Here is a 13,633-nt window from a genome sequence, read left to right as displayed (position 1 = left end):
TATTTATTTTATTTATTTATTTATTTATTTATTTATTTATTTATTTATTTTTGAGACAGGGTCTCACTCTGTCGCCTAGGCTGGAATGCAGTGGTATAATCTTGGCTCACTGCAGACTCATCTTCCTGGGCTCAGGTGATCCTCCCACCTCAGCCTCCCAAGTAGCTGGGACTACAGGTGCAGGCCAACATGCCTGGCCAATTTTTGTATTTTTTGTAGAGACAGGGTTTCACCATGTTGCCCAGGCTGGTCTTGAACTCCTGGGCTCAAGCGATCAGCCCACCTTGGCCTCCCTAATTGCTAGCATTACCAGTGTGAGCCACCATGCCCAGCCTGTCATGATCTTTTCATGGAAGATTATAGGAGAATGCAAACAAGTGAGATCACATGACATGTAAAGATTTGACTCCTGTCAGGTTTGCCAACATTCCATTGGCTAAAGCATGTCATATGAATAATCCAACATCAATCAGGGGAGAAAGTAAATGTGGACTGAACACTAATCCACACTATCACCTTTTTTTTTCTTATCATAGAAGCCATAGTAATACCATTAATCACATGACAGCCAGAAGACACAAACCTAGTAAATACCAGCATCTATTTCAAAAGTTATTAATTAAACCAAACCATACCTGAAGATGACAATTTAGCATGTGCAACTAAAGAAAGTGCATTTGCGTATCACTCCATGATGCATGACTTTTCATTTCGATCAAATGACTACTAAGTTAATTTTGCTCATTTATAATTTCAAATCTTTTTTATACATGTTAAAGATGAAAGGCTTTTTAAGTACTGGCTTCGCTTCATTAGCAGAATACAAACTTCCTAGAGTTCAATTATGCCAATTTTATATCAATATCATTGAATGTTAAACAAAAATTAGTGAATTCCAATAATAGAAAGGTTTCTTTCATGCAATCAAAATGAAGCATTTGCAATTGCATTTTATAATATTATAGGCAAAATGCCAAATATTATTAGGAATATTATTGTAAAATCAATTAAAAGGTTCCACACTGAAGATACAATTTTGCTTCTGCAGTAATAATGTGATATGACATTTGGCAAAACAAATAATGGAACTCATAGAGCAATAATTTACTTGGAATTGGTTATAGTGTGCATTAGTACATTTTCATGCTGCTGATAAAGACACACCCGAGACCGAAAAGAAAAAGAGGTTTCATTGGACTCACAGTTCTGCATGACTGGGGAGGCATCAGAATCATGACGGGAGGCAAAAGACACTTCTTACATGGTGTTGGCAATCATAAAAATGAGGAAGATGCAAAAGTGGAAACACCTGATATAACCATCAGATCTCACGAGACTTATTCACTACCATGAGAACAATATGGGGGAAACCACCTCTATGACTCAAATTATCTTCCACAGGCTCCCTCCCATAACACATGGGAATTATGGGAGTACAATTCAAGATGAGATTTGGGTGGGGACACAGAGCTAAACCATATTATTTCACCCCTGGCCCCTCCAAATCTCATTTCCTTATATTCCAAAACCAATCATTCTTCCCAACAGTCCCCCAAAGTCTTAACTCATTTCAGCATTAACCCAAAAGTCCACAGTCCAAAGTCTCATCTGAAACAAGGCAAGTCCCTTCTGCCTATGAACCTGTAACATCAAAAGCAAGCTGGTTACTTCCTAGATACAATGGAGGTGCAGGTATTGGGTGAATACAGCTGCTCCAAATGGGAGAAGTTGGCCACAACAAAGGGATTACAGAGCACATGTAAGTCCAAAATCCCGTGGGGAAGTCAAATTTTAAAGCTCCAAAATGATCTCCTTTCACTCCGTCTCACATCCAGGTCACACTGATGTAAGAGTTAGGTTCCCACAGTCTTGGGCAGCTCTGCCCTGGTGGCTTTGCAGGGTATAGCCATCCTCCTGGTTGCTTTCATGAGCTGACATTGAGTGTCTGTGGCTTTTCCAGGTGTACAGTGAGAGCTGTCAGTGGATCTACCATTTTGAGGTCTGGAGGACGTTGGCCCTCTTCTTACAGCTTCACTAGGTGGCGCACCAGTAGGAACTCTGTGTTGGGGCTCGGACTCCACATTTCCCTTCTGCACTGCCCTAGCAGAGGTTCTCCATGAGGGCCTGACCCCTGCAGCACACTTCTGCCTGGGCATCCAGGCATTTCCATATATGTTCTGAAATCTAGGTGGAGGTTCTCAAACCCCGATTCTTGACTTACAATTCAAGATAAGATTTGGGTGGAGACACAGAGCCAAAGCATATCACAGTGCATACATAATCCATAGTTGCTTTTAAATAAACAGCAGGAAAATCAAAGCTATAGTTGTCAAAACTTACAAGTAGTTTAACATACATCTATTAAGTAGTTTATATATTTATATATAGTTACATATCTGTGGTCTGAGCACATATATATACATATATGTAGTTTATATATTTATANAGAACTCTAAGTTTTCAAAATAGTTTAGAAAACTTTAATCAAAATATTCAAAAGAAATGGAGCACCAAACGTTCTCGAACTATTTAGTGATTATAGTTATTAAAACAAATTTTCAGATAGAAAGACATAATTTATTCCTACAAAAACAAGGAAGAAACAGAACAAATTAAACAATGGTACCTTGCCTGGTGAACAAAATTTAATTTTGAAATTCTGTAATTGTGTTTTAAATATCTCAACTTGCAAGAAAATCTTTTCAAGGACCTCCACTTTAAAATGGTGATTTATATTACATGTGAGAATAAAATAAAACTAAGAAGGCTATAATTTTTGCAGGGTCGAAATTGGCAAAATATTAAAATAATCGCAGATAGAAAAAACTTATTCAATGTTTTGTGTCTCCTAAAATGTATTTGAAAAAAAAAGGAGGCACTCTGAATAAAAGGTATGATATAGTACCTTTAAAATAACTAGACCAAAATATTTATGCAATTCAATAACTCCCTTAAGAATATCCTTCATTGAACAGAATTGACTCTGCAGTTACAAAATACCTCAGCACATATGAGAGTATTTTCTCAGTAAAAATATTATGGCTTTTATGATCAACAGAGAAAAAGTCAATAAAGGTTGTCAGAAATGTCAAATTCATTAACTATTTAAAATACAGCTTTAAAGAAGATTGTAGGCAGTTTTGTGGAAAAACATAATAAGAGCATCGCTGGATCACAGAGGATTTCTAGGGCAGTGAAATTTCTCTGTATGATACTGTAATGATGGATGTATGTCATACATTTATCTAAACCCATAGACTGCACAACACTAGGAGTGAAACCCAATGTAAACTATGGACTTTGGATCATGATGTGCCAGTGTAGGTTCATCAGTTTTAACAAATGTACCACTCTGGTGGGAGATATTGATGATAGGGGAAGCTATGCATGTGTAGGGGAAGGAGGTATATGGAAAATTTCTGTACCTTTCATCCAGTATTGCTATGAACCTAAAACTGCTCTAAAACAGTCTCTTTTTTTTTTTTTTTTTAAAGTTAGGCACAGTGGCCCATGCCTGTAATCCCAGCATTTTGGTAGACCAAAGCGAGGGGATTGTTTGAGGCCAGGAGCTTGTGACCAAACTGGGCAACATAATGAGACTCTGTCTCCACTAGATAGATGGATAGATAGATAGATAGATAATAGACTGTCTTGAGGCCAGAAGTTCAAGACTAGCCTGGACAACATAGCGAGACCTCTTCTCTACAAAAAATTTAGAAATTAGCTGGGCATGGTAGTGCCTACTTGTAGTCCTAGCTACTTGGGAGGCTGAGATGGGAGGATTACATGAGCCCAAGAATTCAAGGCTGCAGTGAGCTGTGATTGTGCTATTGCATACTCTAGCCTGGGCAACAGAGTGAGACCTTGTCTCAAATTAAAAAAAAAAAAATTCTTCAGAAAATTTCTGGTGTCACGATACTAGATCTACATGTAGCTTTTAATGATTAAATTACATAAGTAGTACCAAGATTCATTGTTGTCCTTATATTATTTGTAGTATTAGGGAAATCAACATAAAGAAGAATTCTTTTTTTTAAATTTATAGATTTAAAAAAATTTAGACAGAATTTTAAAACTGTACATTATAGCCCAATCAATACATACTAATAGTGTATTAGCTCTGGAGTGCTGGCGTGGTACTAATGCTTATCACCATCACCAAGGCCAGCTCAACAGCAATGACCTCACAGCCTTGCTGGGTCTGATCTAGAGGAGTCCTCACAATGTGTGGACTGCCAGGACCTTGAACCCAGGCTGTACCTTGGGAGAGGAACCAAGGGAGGTACCAAGAGCCAGAGTTGATACATGTATAGCCTGATGCTTAGGTGGATCTTTTGCATTGCTTGTTTGCTGCTTTGATAGTAATTCCAAGGATACACAACTTTAGCCAAAAAAAAAAAAAAAAAAATCATTATTCCTCCTCAAGGTTCCTCGTCCTGGAAGAGCCCTTATGTGGCCTGTCCTAGTTCCTACTGACTTTATCAGAAATTTTATATAAATCACATTCAGCCTATGGGGGGGACAGGAGTTGAGTAAAAAAAAAGATATCCTCATTTTACCTGGAGGAGGCCCATTATTCAGTCGGTCAATAATTTTCAAAATAATCCAACGAAATCAGCATAAAATACTATCAACAAATATACAAATATGGAAATAAATAGAAGAAACTGCTGAAATGTTTGAAAGTAAGGAATGGAATTGGGAATGAGAGGGTAAGAATTTATATTAAAAGTTTTGTATTGTATTTGCGTTTTTAGAATTTGTGAACATGTATTGGGGGTGTTAATTTTTAAAAGTGAACATAAAGTTTTAAATTAAATGCCTCATATACCTAGTAGGAAGTCAGGTTTCCTTTTCCTGTTATTCCCCAATTTCTATAAGTTTCTAGATATGCATCTGATTTCCTCCTGTTTTTTTGACAGTTTCTGCACAAGAAATTACTAATCCACTATGATCTGAGGGCCATGCAGACTGCCCTAGATAATCTTGAAATTTGCTAACCCATTATGAAAGGTTTTCTTTTAGGTATATTTCAATCCCTTTATCACTCAAAATGTTGCTATCTGAAAGCATTTTTACAAATACACAGTTGATTGAAATCTGGAAAAGTAATGAGCTTATTTATTTGCTTATATTCAATTCCCAGTATCACACACTGTAATTTAAAGATTACCTACTACCTGCGGATATTCTTCTTACCACGTTAAGGCAGAGACCACCCTCTTCCCATTTCCCATGCTGGAGATGAGACAGAAGGAAGCATTAGTATAAATTAAGATCAGTGGTGGGTAGAAATTCGGCAATTCAATAAGGAAAATTGCACACCAAGGTTAAGCTTGTTACCAAAACTTCTTTTTTTGCAAATCACCAAATTCTCCTTCCTCTAATTTTTGGGTAAACAAATTAATGCTGAGTGTTGTGGACTGGCCCACGGGTTTTCCTGCAATATATTATCTGGACTCTGTTAGCGAAATGCACGTCATTGTCTGTACATTAGTCCCTGAGACTTGCAGGAGTTGTTGCAACTTGTTCATTCCAGTGTTCAAGTAGTTCAGCCGTTGTGTCAACATGTTAGGGGCTGGTCTCTGATCATGATGGGCCAGGCTCACTCTTTATGATTGCTGGTGGATTCCCTTTCATTTGTGCTCAGACTACAGATTAGCCTCTACCAAAACAGATCGGCAGTGAAAGGTAGAATATTTCTTGTTGAAATTACCAGGGGAGTCAGTACAGGGTCTGGATAGGATTTCACAGAAGATTGGAAATGGTATCAGGTAAAAAATGTGAGTTAATATTGAGGGCGATTCCACCAGCTTGCTCCTGCCTCTGCTTTAAGAGTAAGGAAGTATAGTCACTGATGATAATCATGGCTGTAGTCACTGAGGCTTACGGTGTACCCAGACAGGCATGGTTTTAATTGCTCTGTCTTATCTCATTTAGTCCTCATCACATCCGTAGGTGGTATTTCCCTTTCACTGGAGTAAGTAAAAGAATACCTTAAAAGTGCTTAACACAGTGCCTGACAGTATGTAAAGAAACATTAGCTTGTTATCATTGCTAATCATCAATAAAGGCTCAATAATGTCTTTTGGAAAAGCTCCATCTTTTGGAATCCTGCCAGTGCAAGGTAGACTCTTTCCCCTTGGGGGAAGAATGCAAACAGTGGAATTGAAAACTCTGATGCAAGTTTACATTCCTATATTTTAGTGGCTAACACTCTCAACAGATGAGGGAAAGACAAAATAAATTTTTCAACACTAATCCTAGTAACTAAGTCACATGTCCAGATATTGATTCCATATGACTTGGCTGGGCCAACACCTACCTTGCCAATCTAATACTAACATTTTTTGCCTCGTAACCAGACACTCAGTATTACAGCCCCTACTTTCCGAGGAGGGAATGAGATGCTTTGTTCAAACAGAGGTGAGCCTTGTTAGATGTTGCAGAGGAAATTCAGACATCAACTAAATGCCCTTTAATGCTGCTTGTCACTCAGAATGTATGATGCTAAGAACACATAATGTTTTAACATTTTTTTAAGGAATTAAATGGAAGACTCTGTTACTGTATTGCTAAAAAGATGTGACCAAAGGCAAGTGTACATTTTGGAAATAAAACTTAATTGAACTTTAATTAAAACCTTTAACTGGGCCGGGCGCGGTGGCTCAAGCCTGTAATCCCAGCACTTTGGGAGGCCGAGGCAGGCGGATCACAAGGTCAGGAGATCGAGACCATCTGGCTAACACGGTGAAACCCCGTCTCTACTAAAAAATACAAAAAACTAGCCGGGCGAGGTGGCGGGCGCCTGTAGTCCCAGCTACTCGGGAGGCTGAGGCAGGAGAATGGCGTTAACCCGGGAGGCGGAACTTGCAGTGAGCTGAGATCTGGCCACTGCACTCCAGCTTGGGCGACAGAATAAGACTCCGTCAAAAAAAAAAAAAAGAAAACTTTTAACTTTGCCCCTCCCCCCCAAAAAAACTGCCATAAAAATAGACATTAAATAGTCAAGCATTTGAGTCCTGAGTGGTTACAGTTGTAGTGGACAAGGGGCATGATGGAGGCCTGTGATTAAATCAAGGGCTTTGGCCCAAGCAGATAACACTGGGATTAAAACATGGTCCTGACCACACCTACCTGTGTCACTTTAGGGAAGTTATCTCTTTATGTGTGCATTTTCACATCTGTAAGATAAGATACTTTGTGGAATTGAGAGACAGGACTAGCTGGATTTCCTATGCTGACTAAGAATTCCTAAGCCTAGCTGGGGAAGGTGACCCCACCCACCTTTAAACACGGGGCTTGTAACTCAGCTCATACCCAACCAATCAGGTAGTAAAGAGAGCTCACTAAAATATAAATTAGGCTAAAAGCAAGAGGTAAAGAAATAGTCAATCATCTATCACCTGAGAGCACAGGGGGAGGGATAATGATTGGGATATAAACTCAGGCATTCGAGCCAGCAGTGGCAACCTCCTTTGGGTCCCCTCCCATTGTATGGGAGCTCTGTTTTCACTCTATTAAATCTTGCAACTGCACAGTCTTCTGGTCCGTGTTTGTTCCAGCTCGAGCTGAGCTTTCGCTCGCCATCCACCACTGTTGATCGCCACCATCGGAGACCCGCTGCTGACTTCCATGCCTCTGGATCTGGCAGGGTGTCCACTGTGCTTCTGATCCAGGGAGACACCTGTTGCTGCTCCCGATCGGGATAGAGGCTCACCATTGTTCCTGCATGGCTAAATGCCCGGGTTTGTCCTAATCGAACTGAACACAAGTTGCCAGTTCCACGGTTCTCTTCTGTGACCCACAGCTTCTAATAGAGCAGTAACACTCACCGCATGGGCCCAAGGTTCCATTCCTTGGAATCCGTGAGGCCAAGAACCCCAAGTCAGAGAACAAAAGGCTTGCTGCCATCTTGCGAGTGGCCTGCCACCATCTTGAGAGTGGCCTGCCACCATCTTGGGAGCTCTAAGAACAAAGACCTGCCAGTAGCAGAATCTTTATGAAGATTCTATGAGATTACAGCTTTGAAGTACTTGGAACACAGAAGATACTTAATAAATGACAGTTATAATGATAATGGTCATGAAGAAGGGATCCAGGAAGTACCCTGGATTCCATAAATTTGGTGTAACAGAGGAACCATTATCAAGTCACCGAAGTCAATGATTTTCTTTTCTTGCCCAAAATGGGCCTATCCAACCCCCATTATTTTCACAAATCAGTGTAGGGAAATGCAGTACCAGACAGGGAAGGATAGAGAGACAGGTTAAATGTTCCTCACAATAAAACACCTCAGAGGTGGTACATATTTTCATCCAAGGGAATCCCATACAACCTTTAACACATAATAATCACAAAAACAAAAACCAAGTAAAACAGGAAGCACATTCAGCAGAAACTCCATTCCCGATAGGAAAGAACCAGCATTCCAGAGTTTCCCAAAGGACACCAGGAATGTGGAACTTGCCAATGCAAATTCCATGGAATCCAGAAATTATCTGTAAAGTGCAAATGGCCAGATATAGGGAACTAACCATTCCAACCAGTCTGGTAATTATAGGAAACACAGAGGCCAAACACTAAGAGATATGCAAAATTGGGAGATGGAAAGAGAAGGGTTCCAGATCCCATAAGGCAGAGAAATGGCCAACTCTCCAATGAGGAGAAATTGAATGCTAACACCAGAACTACACTTATTTGTTACATAATTAACTTAGGGTGAACTGTTTCTTGTTTTCATTCTATGGTATATACACTGTCAATCATCCGTATCTTTAAAAAACCTCCTTCAGTTGCTGTTAATAACACCTAAAATAACTGAACCCCCAAGTGACAATTTTAATAACAGTGTTGGTATGAATAAACCAAGCCAGGTGAACACCACAATTTAGTAAAGCATGGTCTAAAATGGGTGGGCTAGGCATTATATTTCACATCAATTTGCTCTCTTGATCTCAACACTACTTTTGTTATCAGGAAGGGAAAGTATTGTACCCATTTTACAGATGACAGAATTGAGCTCCTTGAAATTTAGTTAATTTCCCAAGTTTACAGAGTTTATATTAAAATTGGGAGTAAAACCACCCAGGACATCTCCTCTTTATCGTCTCGCCCTCTGAGAAATCCTTCTGTGAATAATATGATGTTTTCATTTGCTTCTGGTTTTGAAATGTTACATTTCAAAATCCAGTTTGGATTTCAGTCTAGTATATGTTGAATATGGAATCTCTGCTCTGTGAACAACCTTGTGATATTTCTAAGGCTTCAAGACCTATACACAGTCTAAAGGAAAATCAGTTATGATGGAAATGATGGTTGCACTGAATGGGCTGGATCTTTAAAATATTCATTTCCCACAAGGAAATATTTTAGAGTTCTACTCCATGTTAATACCGTGCAGAAAATATTAATATCAGTAGCCCTCTGGGATGAAATTAGAGATGAACCTAGCCCTAAAATTTCTATGTTTAGCATTTATTGAAGCAACCATAGTCACATTCTGAAGATTACAACTCATTTTGTTAAATTCATATGTATATGTGTGTGTGTGTATATATATAGTGAGACAAGCTAAAAATGTAAGTGTAATATAGTTTTCACATGTTATGTGTGAAAATGTTCTCCTTTTGGTTGATTGGTTATGGAGACTTTGAATTCATAGACCCTGGCATCTGCAGATATATGCACATTTGCAGATGGTAATTAGAGCTACACTCCTGCATTTCCCCTCACCCTCCCATATCCTCCATTTCTCTTGTTTACTTTTTGTTTACCTTTGCAGTACTCCCAGGGAGGAAGAGGCTACAGCACTGGTGCGCTCCCAGGTATGAATCTAATGTTTTAGAACAGCTAGACTATGAGGTCTTGTATATTTGGTTTAGGAAGATTGGAGTAGGTTTCATTTCATCCCTAACCTGAGGATGTTGCGAAGATTTCAACCCATGAATGAGTAAGCTTTGTGGTCTGGGATAAGTCAATTATTTTATACCAGAAGGAGTAGATCCATGTCAACAGTCAAAGGTCTTTGATGTCCTTACTCCATATCCTCTTTTCTGATTTGCCTTTTAATGATGCTAATAGAATAACAGCTTTAAATGACTTACTGAATTTTCCATCTAGGAGAGATGTTAGGGATTACTGGATGTCATTCCTCTCATTTTATGAAAACAGAGGCACAGAAAGGTGACAGGCTTTTCCCAAAGCCACACAACTGGTAGTGGCAGCTGGAACCAGAAACCAAGTTCACTGACACCTATTGCTTCAATCTCTGCCTTCTAACCCAGTCAAATAAATGATTTAACTGAAATAGTCACTGAATTAAGCAACTGTTTTGATTGAACTGGTGTAATAAATTTCACGTTCCTACAACTAGGGTTTATTTTTCAGTTGAGCTACAATGCTGATAAACAGACTTGAAGCTGATTAAGCATTTCAGATTTAATTCTTTCTAGATTCCTTGGGCCATGTTCCCATCTGGCTCAACCTCAAAATAAAGAACCCCAGAACATCTTATTTCCTAAAAAGTACAGTTAGGCCTGCCATATAAAATGTATATTCTTGTGCGATTATAGGAATTTTGCCATTATACCCTCTCAGCCAAAGATGATTTTATTATGTGGGATTTAATTAAAGTCATGTAAATGGAAAAACAGTATTTTTTGAACACTAAGAAAGAACAAGCACTGCAGAGAATGTGATAACATCTTCATCACATAAATGTTGGGATTTAATGAATACGTAATATTACTTGGAACGCAGAATAATGGAATCCAAGAAGGAAATAACAAGCACCACCTTAACATTTCTCAAACACATCTCAGGAAAAAATGTACCACGAAATAGGCACAGTAGCAATCACTATAAAACATCTAACAGTTTTCTTTCAGTTGTAGGACAAAGGAATTTGTGTCAACAAAGATAGGAAATAGGATGCAAAGATTAATATTTTTTTTCTGCAGCACTTGGCCTGGTGTTTTAAAAGTCACAAAGTACTCTTTTTATTCACGGCACAGCAAGGTATAGTTTAATTGATCATAAAATTGGTTAAACAAAGGCATTTATGAAAGCATATAAAATTGATGTGAACCGAGAAAGTTAGACCATTAGTGTGTTTACCATAAAAGTCTGCTATGTCTAAGTACATATGCTTCAGTTATAGCCACATTGATTGACTTTTTGTTTAATCTGCTATTTCCAGCAGCAAATTCCTTCCCTGTTTCATGCCAAGTTCCTTTTAGGATTTCCATGTGACTTGCATTAGCATTTTTGGCTTCAGAATTACCTCTAATGAACCATTTATAGTTTTTTTTTTTTTAATATAAAGAATGCTCAAAAAATTAGGCTATGACAGTTATCCAAAACATAATTTGTTATGCTGTTTAATTATTTAATGGCTGTTTAAAAATTTAAACATGGTCCCTGGTTGATTGGTTGATACAATACCATTAAGGTAGATTTGAAGCGCCTACAAGACTATAATTATCTGGTGGGTCCTTCATGGTTCAGATTTATAAATTAGATTGTGTTCTAATAAAACGTTAATTCAAAAATGTCAGCTTCAGTGTTTTAAAAACTATTTCTTTAACATGTTACTAAACAGCTACATCTTTAGAAAAATAATTACTAAGCAAAGGAAATGGAGTGAAATTTTCTGTTAAAGTGAATGTGCTCTAAATCTATATACTGTTTATTTATTACAAGTATATGCATTCTCTTATATATCCATTTCTACATTCTCAAAATGCATGACTCTTTTCTACAAAAATATTTTTGACCATTAGCATGGCTCAAATCTTCATAGTAATGGTGGGTCTTGAGGCAAACCCTTTGATAGCTCAACAAATGATTGTTGAATATCATCACATAAATCTCACACTCTTTTATGGGAGAAAATAAAAGTGAATGATGGATTTATCTGTAATGCAGTTATCAAATTGTGCTTCTCGTTGCAAAAAGAAAATAATTAATACTGCATTTTGGTTTTCAGGAATAACAATGCAGGCAAGATACGTTTTTTTTGAAGAGTACTCTGAAGATCTCTGCATTAGAATCACCTGTGATACTTGTGTAACATGAAGATTCTTGGCTGCTTTACAGCTACAGAATTAAAGAGTTCCCTAAAATTTGAAAACCAGTGATCAAGATACCAAGCTATTTTGTTTGTTTGTTTGTTTGTTTCAGAACATCTTCCCTAATGTCCAGTGCAGTGATTCAGGCCTGTAATCCCAGCACTCTAAGAGGCCAAGGCAGGAGGAATGCCTGAGCCCAGGAGTTTAAGACCAGTTTGGGCAACATGGCAAGACCTCATCTCTGTAGAAAACCAAAAAACACCATCTTCCCTAATCTTCCTCGTGAACAGATTTGCTGCCTTTCCCATATTCTTCTTGTATTACGTTACCTTTGCATTGTGAGGACTGCCTAGAGGGCAGGGGCCATGTCTTTTTTACTGTTGTATTCTCAGAGCTTAGTACAGTAACTGACATAGGGTAAAACTGTAAGAAACTATTGAAATAATAGATGAATGCATGAATGGATGTATGACTAATAAGTAATACATAGAACTTTGTGGCCGGGCACACTGGCTCACACCTGTAATTCCAGCACTTTGGGAGGCTGAAGTGGGTCGATAGCTTCAAGCTAGGAATTTGAGACCAACCTGACCAACATGGTGAAACCTCATCTGTACCAAAAAATACAAAAATTAGCTGGACACAGTGGCACATGCCTGTAGTCCCAGCTACTCGGGTGGCTGAGGCAGGAGAATTGCTTGAACCCAGGAGGCAGAGGATGCAGGGAGCTGAGATTCAGGTGACTGCACTCCAGCCTGGGTGATAGTCAGACCCTGTCTCTAAATAAATAAATAAATAGAACTTTGTCCATTATTAAGCAGAATTGATGATAATCCCATTTCCCAAATCACAGACAAAGCGATTTTAAACAAAGAGTAATTTCTTCCTTCTCCCATCACTAATTTCATCACCACTTCAGGAAAGAGTGTAATTTTAACTATAATTTTCCAATCCACCATCTTTAAAATGGAACTGTCACCTCAGTAGTGATATTAAAGTGTCTACAGACCTATAACTGTTCATGGCTGATCTTTTGCAAATTCAGATTTAGAAGTGGAAGTAAGTGCTCACCACCCTCGGCACTGAGATAAAAACGTGCTCTAAAGTCAGGGGAATCGGGAGAGATTTGCTAAAGGATAAAAAGTTAGACAGAAGGAATAAATGCTAGTGTTCTATAACACTGTAGGAGGACCATAGTTAACAATAACATGCAGCTTCAAATAGCTTAAAAGAGGGGATTGAATATTCCCAACACAAAGAAATGATAAATGTTTGAGCTGATGAATATGCTAAGTACCCTGATCTGATCACTATACATTGTATGTATGGAAACATCACTACTCCATAAACATGCACAGTGATTGTGTCAGTTAAAACGATTTAAAAAAAATAAAGTGTTTCTGGAACAAACAAAAAAAGAATGCTCTAAAGAAAAGGAGTTAAAAATGCAAGATAAGAGAAGTTCAATGCAGCGAAATGGTTGACTAGGAGTTAAGGGAAATAGAAGCCACACACACTTGAAACCTTGTGTAATTCTTTGAGGTTAAATCTGGAAATAAGTT

At 38.3% G+C, this 13,633-nt stretch overlaps 1 long non-coding RNA gene across 1 annotated transcript in view; it reads left to right on the top strand.

Annotated features, from left to right (window-relative positions):
• LOC108527203 (uncharacterized) overlaps window positions 1-12,236 on the top strand; it is a 28,654-nt gene extending 16,418 nt beyond the window's left edge. Inside the window, exons 3-4 of the long non-coding RNA XR_001884734.1 lie at window positions 9,785-9,827; window positions 11,990-12,236. This is a non-coding gene — a long non-coding RNA (uncharacterized LOC108527203). The remainder of the gene's footprint in view (window positions 1-9,784; window positions 9,828-11,989) is intronic.
• The last annotated feature ends 1,397 nt before the right edge of the window (window positions 12,237-13,633 follow it).

The sequence above is a fragment of the Rhinopithecus bieti genome, unplaced genomic scaffold (genome assembly GCF_001698545.2).
Source record: "Rhinopithecus bieti isolate Rb0 unplaced genomic scaffold, ASM169854v2 scaffold_2453, whole genome shotgun sequence".
NCBI classification, from domain to species: domain Eukaryota; kingdom Metazoa; phylum Chordata; class Mammalia; order Primates; family Cercopithecidae; genus Rhinopithecus; species Rhinopithecus bieti.
The sequence above is the reverse complement of the archived record's forward strand: the minus strand, read 5'-3'. Positions and strand labels throughout refer to the sequence as shown.